This window comes from Brassica oleracea, chromosome C1, assembly GCF_000695525.1.
Source record: "Brassica oleracea var. oleracea cultivar TO1000 chromosome C1, BOL, whole genome shotgun sequence".
NCBI lineage: Eukaryota > Viridiplantae > Streptophyta > Magnoliopsida > Brassicales > Brassicaceae > Brassica > Brassica oleracea.
The window spans coordinates 33,816,488-33,827,244 of NC_027748.1; the positions used below are offsets into that span (position 1 = coordinate 33,816,488).

At 32.9% G+C, this 10,757-nt stretch overlaps 1 pseudogene; it reads right to left on the reverse strand.

Annotated features, from left to right (window-relative positions):
* Positions 1-5,968: 5,968 nt before the first annotated feature.
* LOC106295136 lies at positions 5,969-8,241 on the reverse strand (annotated as a pseudogene).
* Positions 8,242-10,757: the final 2,516 nt, after the last annotated feature.

Below are 10,757 nucleotides of genomic sequence, written 5' to 3' on the forward strand. Positions count from 1 at the left end.
CTCTCGGTACAAACCATTCCTCCTTTAGAGACATCAGGTCGATGGTGTTTTATTGATGGATCATGGAAGGATAAAGAATTAATGTCAGGGCAAGGCTGGCATAGTACTTTACCGGGGTTCGAGGGTCTACTGGGGGCAAGGAATGTAAGGGCATGCCTCTCTCCCCTGCATTCGGAGATAGAGGCTTTGATTTGGGCAATGGAATGTATGAAGAATTTAAGACAGGTCCAGGTTACGTTTGCTACGGATTGTTTTCAATTGGTGAAGATGGTTTCGGAACCAGAAGAATGGCCAGCATTTGAAAGCTATTTGGAAGATATCAAACTTCTCAAAGGAAGCTTCCTCAACTCACACATCGTAAATGTACCTCGGACGGCGAACCTTCGGGCGGATAGCTTAGCACGTAGTGCACGCAAGCAATTGTCCTTTGTCGTTCACATGGATGCGGAGTTACCAATATGGTTTACAGAGTCAATATGATTTTGTAAATTTCTTGCTGAAAAAAAAAAAAAAGTGCCATACGCAGGTTAGTTGACCACTCGTTGTAGTTCGGCCCTTTAAGCAAAGGTTGAGAAATCACGGATCCCGAATTATCACTAGAAGAAAGGTCATAAGGTGATATGGTCCTCCGTCGTATCTCAACTCGTGATTGTGTAACAGCTGAGGTCTTCAACCCCGATTCCTCAGAAGACTGTTCTCCATCTTTACTTCCCATGTTTTCGTATTAGAGAAGAAAGACAGAAAAGAAAAATCAAAAAAGAAAAGAGAGCACACGAATTTGTATATGTTAATGCTCTAATACCATGTCAATAAACCTATAGAAGTATGAAAGAGTTTCTTGTATTCATAAGGTCAATGACCCAAGGTATATATACATACGGGTAAACCTAGTTCTAGAGTATCTTTACATAATCGTACAATAGGAATATTTACATAACCGTCATATACGGATATATTCTCCGTATATATCCGTAATAAAATCATTTATAAATCAACAAAACATTAAATTCTTTTTTTACGATTATTCAAAATCTCGAAAGGACGAAGTAAGAGATGTTATTAGCAAAGTTCAGAAAAAAAGAGATGTTATTAGCAAATTTATTACGATGATGAGTATGACTAAGAATCATGATGACCAACACTTATACGTCGATAATTGATGGTTTCTTAATTACAAAAAAAAACCGTTTTGTCAAACAAATTACTCTTCTTTAATGTGGTCAAGCAGATTTACTTAAACTAATACTTTCGGAGTGGATGTAAAAGTTACTTCTCCGTGTGCTCGATCGCCAAATATCTTGTCACGTTGAATGCATATGTCATTCTTCATTCACACACATATCTCATGACATGTAATTCATTCACACAGGGTTATAACATTATGTTTCTGTCAATTGTTTTGAAAACCAGACCGGATACCGATTTGGTATACCAACTAGTTGATTGAATTGACTGATTCAACCGGTTGAACCGGGTTTTTTGTTTTTCTTTTTAAAGAGCATTAACATATACAAATCATATATTTACACTGTATGTACAAATAGTTTTATATATGATACATTTTCTATTTTTTTCATTAACTAGAAAAATAAACAATAAACATAAATATATATATAGTTAACAAGTGAATACCATGTAAATTGAAACTGAGAAAAACACAAATGATTAATTGTTCAAATTATCACATATATAAATTTATTCTTATAACTCAAATTCTAAATTTTGTGAATATAACAAAATGAAAATAGAATATAAGAGCCAAAGAGAGTTTTTACATTCTTTTTTGAAATGTAAAATTCAATAGAAACTAATTAAATAATGATAATTAAACATTGATCATGAAATACTAAAGTTAAATAATAACTGAAAACATATTATTATGTGTTGATTATTAAAACCAGATTTCCAAGCTGATCTAGATCACCAATTTACTGATTTTTAGCCGGTTTTGTCAACTTTCTTCAAATTTAAGTTTTAAATTAAACTGAACTTAACTTTTTTGATATATCCCTGTTTAGCTAGTTTTACCGGTCAATGAGGTCCGGTTTTTTTAAATATTGATTACTGCACTAAAAATATCAGTATTTCACAGAAAAGTGTCGATTACTAATAAGTGACTTCAAAGTTTTTTAACATGTTGAAAGTTTATCAAATAATGTTTTTTTTTTAACAATTTTATAATATCTTTTTATTTTTTTCTAATTTTTATTTTATTTTTAAAATGTGTTTGGTATTAAAATATTCACCAATAACAATATTCTGAAAACATAAATAAACTTCTTTTTTTTTTGAAACATAAATAAACTATAAAGTATTTTTACTTGCTAAGTCAGCAGCACATGAAACGTGTTAGGATAACAAAGACCGCATGGAAATCTTAACTCCGTTAAGTACTTCAGTTGATACATTATCAACAATTTTATTATTGAACCCTCACTCTCCTTTTATTTCCAGTAAGCACCCTATTATCTTTTCTTATTATTGTTTTTGGCTCTTTTATCTTTGATTATTATTATTATTCATCCACGCTCTCCTTCCTCTCTGCTCTCCGCCAGTGCAGGCCAACCAGGTATATTAAACTTCACCTTCTTTCTCCGAAGTGTTAGATTCCCCAAGCCCTAAATTACACTGGTGGTCGAATCCTGTAGCTTACGTTTCTAGAGAAGACGCTCACGGTCAGGGGGAAAGGAAACTGAAGAAAGAAAAAGAGATGATGAGAGACAAGCTAGAGAAAGGCGTGAGAGGTCTACTTCACCGTTAGACAGGAGTCACAAGAGTAGGCCTTCACAAGACAGAGCTACTACTGCCTCAAGGAATGATGAGGTATCTGGTCTGTACTTTTGTCTGCTTGAAATGATTATGTGACTGAAAACTGTTTAGCTTTAGTGTATGCTAGTAAAGTTTGTCCTTTGCTGCTGCTGATGCTCTCATGTTTCACATAATATATATAGTTTGGATCCTGTAATTTAGCCTTTCTATCGCCTTGGTCTGTAACTAGAACCTAACGTTAGCCATTTGTTGCTGAGTGTGCTGTTAAATGACTTGAGAATTGAGATAGTTTCTTTTATGACCTTTTCAGTTCCAATGGTTTCTCTTCTGTTAATGAAAGTTCATTATTTAGACTATGTTCGCTTTTAAGTTTTCATTATTTTCCTGTTATATTTTTAGCGCATAGTGATCTTATTTTCTTCCTATCATGCTATCCATAACCAAAAACACTTCATAATTTTCTGTGAGCCATAAGTGTTTGTCACTTCTTCAGTCGTTTTGATCTCTTTCTTTTTTATCTTTTCAGGGGTCTAATGCAAGAGGGAGTGGCGAGGAACTGTGAGTCTTCTTGTTATTATATTAACCTTTTACATTTTTTTCAGTCATCTGTTAAACTATGCTAGGGATTTTTTTTAACAGCAATGATGAGGAAGATTCAATTGCTAGAATGAGAGCAGCTGAAGAAGCATTGGCGGCAAAGAAAAAGGTATCATTATATTAAGCATCTAGTGATTGGAAATTTCCATTTTCGTTTTACTCTCCTGGCTCATCCATTTGTTGACGCTTCAGATCTTAATTTTTTTTTTTTTTTTTGGTAACTTCAGATCTTAATTTTCTTAGAAAAAAATTGTAGGAAGAACCATCTTTTTGCGGAAGAAACCAATAGATACAGAGGTGATGTTCACTGCAAGAAAAATACGTTTTAATAGTAGACCAGGATAGCGTTTTTTTGCTTTCTGATATGGTTTATATCCGTTAGTTTTAGATAGCGTTTGTATTTTTGGAAACGCTATGATTGAGCGGCATCAATCGAAACGCTATGATAGCATACATTTAATAGCATATAAAATAATAAACGCTATAATAGCGTACTTTTTGAATCCCTAAACCCTAAACAAACTTCTGAACCCTATACTCTAAAAAGCAAAAGTTAAACACTAATACACTAATAGTCTTTATAATATTTTAGAACTTAAACTCCAAATCTTAAATATAAAATTATCAACTTAAATATTTTAAAATTAAACACCAAACCTATATACATTAAATCCAATATCATGCATAATCTCTAAATCTAAAATCCTAAACTTCATATTTGATAGTTCTTAAATTTCAATACTGAAACATACACGTTAAAACCAAAAGAAATTTATTATATGTAACTTCCAAACATACAAACTTTAATTCTTCAATTAAACTTTATACCCTAATTCCAAATATCAAACATATATAAACCATACATCCACTAGATATAATTTTCAAATCTAAATTTTTAAAATTGTAAAAATTCTAAATTTTTTTTGTCAACATTAAAATTTTTAAATCTAATCTTTAAATTTAGGAATTTTGAAAAGAAATCTAAAATAAATGTAGAAATAGTTTTAATTGCCTTTTAAATGGTCTTTGATTGATTCTAATCTAAAGGCTAAAATTAATCTTTTATCTATCTTTAACTTTCTTTTTTATTGGTTAATTTTTTTGACAAGGATTACAGTTTTTAACCATTGATCGTTTTTGATCTAAAATGCCTAAAATCATTTTCTCTCTCTCTTTACTCCCAATAGATCTGAAATCTATTATTCTTCTATCCTTTTTTTTTCTACGTTTTCATTCTCTTTTTTCTTCTTTTTCTTCTTCTACGATTTTTAATTTGTTTCTGTACATTCACTGAAACAACAAAGTAGATCTGATTTTTATTTGAGTTTGGGTCCAAGAAGTGAAGAAAAATATTGGAGAGGAGGATCGACGCCTCTATTCAATAGCCATGGAAACTCTGTACGCTTCCTCTCAAGCTCTGTGGAGAAGAAGACCAGGAAGATGGCGAGCAAGCTCCGTGGAGAAGAAGACCACGAAGACGGCGAGCGACTATGAAGGTGGCTGGATGCAACGACGAGTACGCCTCATCTCTGAAGCTTGACTCTCAAATCCCACAGTAAAGAAGAAGAATCAAGGCGGATGTGAAGAGCATAGAAGAGACAACGACGAAGGTGGTGGTGGGGCTGTTGAGGACTGGAAGATGAAGAAGACCACGTAGGTGGTGCCATGGTGGTGTGCGGCGGCGTACAAGATGAAGAAGATGACATATGGTAGTTAATTAGGAATTAGGTTTAAGCTTGGTTTAGGGTTTTGGTTTATTTGGTTTGGTTTTAGTACTTTTTTATCTAATTAGATTTTTTTTAATATTTTTGTAAAACAATTAACTGTAAATAAATTTAAATAATAAAGAAATCTTAAATATATAAATTAATTTTAAATTTTAATTTTATTTTTATTTTAAAATAATTAAAATAAAAATAATCTTAAAATTACCAAATTTAATGTTAATAATAGCAAAAAAAAAAAAAAATTGTCGCCAAAAAAAAAAATAGCAAAAAAAATATGCTATTAAAGAATATTTAATTGCATATCAAAAAACGCTATAATATATAACAATAAGATAACACTTCAAAAAACCGCTATCTAATGTGTCTGACCTACTATTACGGACGATGATACAGTGCTTCATAAACCGCTATCGTATTGTTAGATAGCGTTTTTCGTCCGCTATTAAAACGCATTTTTCTTGCAGTGGTTATCTGGATCTTATGAGAAGAAGGGTTTTAGGTTAATATAATGACATCGTGAATGTTCTTGTCTCAGTGAAGTGGAAATGGAGAAACCAGATGGTATGATGGAGAAGCAAGTGAGGTAAAACTCTTGTTTGCTTTTTCATTTGGCTTATTTCCTCGCTTTAAGGTAAAATTAATTTCCATTTATGCCACCTTGCAGGCCTTACATTACATTATGGATCTTGGCAGCACCAACAAGACTTACATCAATGTTTCTGATATTCCATATCTACTGTGCTGGTGCAATCTCAACATTTTTAATACTAGCATGTAGAAAACACTTTCTTATTGATCGAATGTTTATAGAGATTTTAGTTTCTATTGTTGGGTTTCTAAGGTGCCCTTTGCTAAGAGAAAAAGGTTGGCTTTTTGGTAATGAGATCAATCTTCTTTACTTTAAAAGCTGCAGCATCTTTAGACATTGGACCAAATTTAAAAGTAACACATTGAGACAGAATTGAGATTTACCAAGTATGTACCAAAAACAGACATGACTTCTCTGTAAGAAGAGGCTATTGAAGATTTTGTCAAGCCTTTTGAGTGAGTGATCCAAGAATCACATCACGGATCTCCTCGCTGCTTGCTCTGTCAAGATCGGTTCTTCCTCAGCGTCTAGAACTGTGAAGTCAGCGCCGGCTCTAAGAAGCTCCTCGAGCTTAGGCTTGTCTTCTTAGGCTACTAACTTCAAAAGTACATCTACTGGATGAATGTTTTGGTCTCCATCTTATCGTAGGTACCTTCAACTGCAAGCATTACCATGTAGTTGGAATACTGCAAAGCACCAAAGTAGCAACAAAGATAGTTACTCTGTTTCGAAGTGTTAAGAAGCAGCAAACTCTTCAAGAAATGTCACAAGCCTAACATTTTCTTACGCAATATTGTTGATGATGTTTGTTGTACTGATTTGTTTATGATAATGCTTGTTGTAACTCTAAAACCTGATTCCATGATGATGTGTTACAGATTTGTGCAACGTATCAAGACATAAAAAAAAATGCTTAAAGCTTAAGATCTTTCATCTTCTCCTTCTTCTTTGTTGTTGTTGTTATCTGTTTCATTATTTTCTTCGACTTTGGTCACTCCTAAGTACTCAAGCGCAGTGACTACATCGCTCATCGTTGGCCTCGTTTCTGCTTCTTCTTGAAGACACATCGCTGCAACTGCAAGCGCTTGATACAATCCCTTTATCGGATACATCCCTTCAAGCACCGGATCCGCCATTAACGTGAACTTTCTCTTATCTTTAAACAATGGACTCGCCTGCTCATTTTAGCAAACCATATGAGAAAAACCAAACAAGAGATCTTAAAGCTGATGAACAACTTTGCATTACTTATTACCCAAGTCACTAGATTCTGTTCTTGAGTTGGTTTCTTGGTGTCGATGACTCTTCGCCCTGTGATCATCTCCAAGAACACGACGCCGAAGCTGTAAACATCAGATTTCTCACTGTGAGCTGTCATGTGAGAGCATACTCAGGCGCACAGTAGCCGTACGTTCCCATCACTCTCGTTGACACATGAGTCTCTCCACCTGTCGGACCAACTTTAGCTAAACCAAAGTCCGAAAGCTTTGGGTTGAATTCTTCGTCAAGTAATATGTTTGAGGCCTTGAAGTCTCTGTAGATCACAGGAGGATCAGCCGTCTCGTGTAGATACTCGAGCCCTCTCGCTGCACCTGCTGCAACTTTCATCCTTGTGTCCCAATCCAACGGTTTCTTCTTGTTCCGCACCAATTCTGAAATAATAAAGAGGTGATTTTCTTACAAAACTATATAATCTACGATGTTTTGTAATGTTTGAAATGTATATATACCGAGAAGATGATCTTCTAATGAGCCATTTTGCATACACTCATAGACAAGAATCCGTTGATCACCGTCTGCGCAATATCCAACCAAATTGACAAGGTTTTGATGATGTAAGAGACTCAGCATCATGACTTCAACAAGGAACTCTCTGTTCCCTTGGTATCCATTCCTGTCTAGCTGCTTAACCGCAACAACCTAAATAATGCAACAATCATAATCAAACCGCTTTAACAAGAATATGAAGGAGATGTTGCAAAAGTTATATATACCTTTTCAGGGGTTTCTATGTGTCCTTTGTAAACCCTTCCGAAACCGCCTTCACCGAGCTGATTCTCAGGGTTAAAGTTCTTGGTGGCGACGCAGAGCTCTCTGAATGTAAAAATATGAGCACTGATGTTCCCTTTCCCAAGTTTTGCTATCTCTTCGGATATGTATCTTCGCCTACTGCTATCTACAAGTATATATGTCAGCTTCTTCTAGATAGAAAAGTTTAAAAAATATGTAACAAATGAGACCTGTTTTAAAAGAAATGTTGTCAAATCTAGAAAGATTGTTATTTGCATGAATGCAGTCTTTGATGCTTGGTATCGATGATGAACGTCTGGTAAATCGTCTCTCAGACATACAACAAAACAAGCAATTCAGTTTCATTTATAATGTATATGTTTTTTGTATCTTTCTGATTGTTACTACAAGAAGATTATTGGTTACTCCAGTTTCATGGATGGTTTTTGAACTTGGAATCCAAGATGGCAAAAGGGTTTCCTGAAAAAAAAAAAAAAATGCTTGGCCTTTGAAGAAACCAAATTTGAATCTGGTCTCTTTTGGCCCCAAAAGAAGAAGAAACAACAAAAATTAGAATTAATTTTTCCTACTAAGAACCTTTATATGTTGGATTGTTTATTTTATGTTTACTTTTTATTTTTCTTGAGAAAGGCAAAATAAATTGATGGTGAAGAATCCATTGGAAGAGAATTAAGATAAAATAATCTAATTTTGATTTTATATATATGTTTATCCATTTCCTTTTTCCTATTAATACCCTCTTCTAAATTTGATATTTCAGATGTCTTATAGGAATTTTTAAAGAAGAATTAATCTTCATGGATATAGTACCCGATTTAAAGTCAGTTACAAACATTTACACCAGAATGGTGGGATATAAAGGTTCACAAGAACACCATGTTTCTAACCACTAAGGAAACTTATATTGCTTTTGCCATCACCTTTTTTGGAATAGAGACAGGAAGCTATCTGAGTCAAATTCATAACCACCACTGCCTAAATATTATCTCAGGTTGGCTCAAGAAATTTTAGAGTAGCAAAGAGAGAAGAGGATCCTTTTTTACTACAACACAAATTATAAGTTTACTAAATTTGATTACTCCTAAGTTTAATCAAGATAGCTAATATCCTATATCTAATGAGTGTTTTATCATGTGGCTACTCCTGATGAAGCTAGGGATATACCATTTATGCATGTTTTAATGAGGTGATGAATATCATTTCCCAGATCTTTAAAGCTCCCATAATCTAGAGTTTATGTTGTATTTGTGAAAATCATTGCGAAATAAACACTTGATATATGATTATTTTTTAAAAAGAAATACCATATAAACTTTAAATAAATATATTATAAGTATTATTGTATTAAATGTAATATTTAAAGTGAAAGTATGAACATGGTATAAAATTATCAAGAAACGTACTATTTATAGATTTATATTGGTTTAGTAAGACTATAAGAGTAAAATTATTATCTATTTTAGGTTAACTTTCATAAGATGATATTGAAAAATCTAATAGTTAATAGTGTAAATACTCATATTAAAGATGTTACTTGATTACATAGGAATGTAAATTATATATCAGAAACATTTCATTATAATATTGTGTGTACTATTGTGTTCTTCAAACTGATAGATTGACATTGACTTTTAAGAAAAAAATATTATCTATTTTACCAAAAAAACTATAGAAATTTCAAAAGATCTGAGTTTTAAAACTTCTTTATCAGAAACAAAAATAATTAATTAAAGAGAGAGTGTTTTATATAGAAGATTGCAATAGACATAAGAAAAAGTAAAATAGATAACTATGATACAAGTTGCTCGAGTTAATTCAACAATATTTCAAATTACATATGATATCTTCTATTTTGGCAATCAACACCTCAATAATTTTATACTATATTGGAGATTCTAGGAAGATATGAAAATTTATTGTTAAGAAATTAATTTTAATAAACCTTTAGTTATGTTTCGTAAAAAATATATCTAAATCAACATAGAAAGTACACTTAAGAAGTACAATAACCATAAATTAAGTTTGTAAGGGATAGATAGGTTAAGTTTGGCAAGGATATAGTTATGTTATGTGGTGTACAATGATTGTGCAATTGAGAGAGAAACATGGGCTGTATTTTTATTAGCTATTGTGATTCTTGATATTTTCATCCCAAAACAAACACATATGCATATTTTGTTAAATTTATCATATGAACTTCACATAAATCTTTTATAAGTTTTATTGTACTAAATGTAATAATTAAATGGAACGTATTATAATGATCTAATTATTAAGAAATGTGTATTGGTCATCTTTGGAATCTTGAACAACAAGAGTAGTTTGGCAATGTGCTCTGCTGCAAAAGAGTACACATCAAGGCATCCAGCTCAGCCAAAACAGAAGCCAACCTATATCCACATTCTTTCTCTATCCATCTCTCTGTTTTGGACAACTCCATCACTCGTGGACTTCCTTTGGCGATCAAACTTCTAAAGAATTGAAGTGTCACTCTCCTTCCGATCTTATGGTCAGATGATTCTTCCATTTGGGTGATAAACTTTCTATAATCCTTCCAAAATAAAGTTTTTTCTTCAGCTGCTACTTGGATGTTTTCAACAATCACATCTTTAATCGCCTTCCTCAAAGTCCCTTTCTCCTCAAGCACCTTGCAGTCATCCATGTTAAGCTCTTTCATCATGAATGTCATATGACTCACTGGAATTCTCCATTTGATTGAAAGCTCCAAAAGACTCATGAAACTCTTTTTCAGATCTTCTGATTCTCAACCCTCTAACTGCCGCTTATGAAAATACATGTCTTGGAAGATCTGTCTGCATTAAATACAAATCAAAAATAAGATTTAGACACTGACAAATCTGTTCTCTTATCTGGTTCAGTCACAAGACAAAACACACAACTCTGTTTCAATCTCAACACAAACACACAACTCAGTTTCAATTACAATCACAAACACACAGCTATGTTCTTGTCAAGGTTCTCTTCTCTGTTTCAATCACAACTTGAACATCTGAATAAATAATCCAGAAAGAATGTAGCCAGAT